This window comes from Miniopterus schreibersii (assembly GCF_964146895.1).
Source record: "Miniopterus schreibersii genome assembly, chromosome: Y".
Lineage (NCBI taxonomy): Eukaryota > Metazoa > Chordata > Mammalia > Chiroptera > Miniopteridae > Miniopterus > Miniopterus schreibersii.
In genome coordinates this window covers 690,001-692,095 of record NC_138120.1, presented here as the reverse complement: position 1 = coordinate 692,095, position 2,095 = coordinate 690,001, and the positions used below count along the sequence as shown (strand labels likewise).

Here is a 2,095-nt window from a genome sequence, read left to right as displayed (position 1 = left end):
ATGATAGATAGATAGATAGATAGATAGATAGATAGATAGATAGATAGATATAGATATAGATATATGGTGGGTAGATGGATGGATGGATGGATGGGTGGATGATGGATGGATGGATGGGTGATTGGTGGATGGATGTAGGTAGATAGATGATGGTAGATGATAGATATAGATAATAGATATGATGGATGGATGAATGGATAAATAGATGATAGATACACATGATAGATGATATACAGATAGTATCGATTATAGATAGCAGATAGATGACAGATATAGGTTAATGAGTGTACAGACTGTAACAGATGATTAATAGACAGGCGATGGATACACAGAGGTAAATATGCAGCCTGCGCCATGTAGATCGATGGATAGTCATGGATTTCCCGGGTCCGTCTTTGCCTATTCATCGTCCCAGCCAACAGCTAGAACAGAACCACGAGCCATGTCCAGAACCAGCCGTGTCCTCTGCGCTGCAGGATGGCCGGCCTGTGAGTCAGGCTTGGGAAGCAAAGGTCACCTTCTGGCTCTGAACCAAAAGCTGTGTCCACGTGCCCGGCTCGAGAACGCCGGCGGAAATAGATTCTGGCCGTAGCTGATCTTTCCTTTAACTTTTTCTTAATTAAAAAACCAAACACCAGGAATTTGTTCAGCCTGGAGATGTCGCTCCCTTCAGGCCATCGCCGGCTGTGGGATCAGGCGCCGGGGTCCTTTCTCCTGGCCTGGAGGCGTCCCCAGCCGCCTTCCCGGGGCCTGGTTGTGCGGTGCTGCAGCTCCCACAGCTGCGCCCCCACCCCCAGGCGGGCTGAGCCCTGCAAGGAGGCGGGGGCCCAGCAGGTCTGGCCTCCCCGAGAGAGCACAGACAGTTGGTTATACAGGAAATTCAAAACGGGTTTCCTCTCTACCTACCCTGACTCTCTGCCGTGGCCCCAGGCTCGGAGGTGGAACCTTGAAGAAGAATTTGCATTCCGAGGGGGTGCCATGCCCCCTTTTGCAACCAGTGGGACGCAGTGCCAGGCCCCTGGCACAGGAGCGCTGTGCTGACGGGGCGCTAATTCGGACACACGCAGATGGACAGCCGGCTGGGGACATGAGCGCTGGCTGCCTGAGACCCGGCTCCCTGGCACAGCTGCGCCTTCACTCCTCCTGATCCCGTGCTCCACAGACGCTCAACACCCCAGCTGCTGCCCCGGGTGAGTCCACTGCCTCTTTTTTTTTTTAACTGCATGCTCATGGATAACAGGAGGGCCTCAGGGAGGGTCCTACGCCGTGCCAAGGTGAGACAAGTTGGCCATGCAAGGAACATACCCGTGCGTCCTGCAGACGGGCAAGAAAAACGTTTGCAAAGACGCTCAGCTGGGAAACAGAAACAGCCTCAAAAAAACAACTCATTTAGTCAGACGCACCTGGGCAGAGGTCCGCTGTGGCCCAGCGCGGTGGGTAGGGGGCAGAGGGGGTAGGGAGTCTGTGCCCCACACGCGCGAGACCGCAGACGGCGCGTTGGCACCGTTTGGCCTGCAAACCCAGCTGCTCGGTGTATTTTCAAAACCGGCTCAGAGGAGCCTGGGTAGCTGCGAGCCCCGCGTGCCCGCCGGGGAGGCGACTTGGGAATTCCCACCGCTGTACAAAGGAGGCGGTCACCCACGGTTTGGCTCACATGAAGGGAACAGGAACTACACGGTGGGTGGATGCATCTGTTTTCAAACAGAACAGGGGGCTGCTGTTGTTTTTTCTGCCCCTGGCGTGTTGGTCCAGTACGCGTGGTCAGAGTGCGGCCCTGACACTGGAGAGCTAAGGAGCCGGGGCGTTATAATCGGTACTGGCAGTTGGAGTGTGAATCTGTCTCGGTAGAATCGCGCATGCCGGGGGGGTCATTGAGGATCCTTTTAAGAAGTTTCCATGCCAGCGTTTGGAGATGGTGATGTGAGCCCAGGATGTGGCCGCTGGACCCTGGTGGCCAACTCCAGTCCAGGAGACAAGTGGGACCCAGACTGAGAAGTGGGAGCCCTGTGGTTGGAAGCATGGGGCCCCCAACTACTTGTTAACTATGCAGGTGTGCTGGGGCTGTGAAGGGCAAGGCCAGTCCTACATTCAAAAG

At 55.3% G+C, this 2,095-nt stretch overlaps 1 protein-coding gene across 3 annotated transcripts in view; it reads left to right on the top strand.

Annotated features, from left to right (window-relative positions):
* Positions 1–933: 933 nt before the first annotated feature.
* LOC308551969 (uncharacterized protein) overlaps positions 934–2,095 on the top strand; it is a 25,413-nt gene continuing 24,251 nt past the window's right edge. For all 3 annotated transcript variants that reach the window (XM_081126895.1, XM_081126892.1, XM_081126896.1), the window contains exon 1: positions 934–1,190. The gene's annotated coding sequence lies outside the window, so the exon portion shown is untranslated. The remainder of the gene's footprint in view (positions 1,191–2,095) is intronic.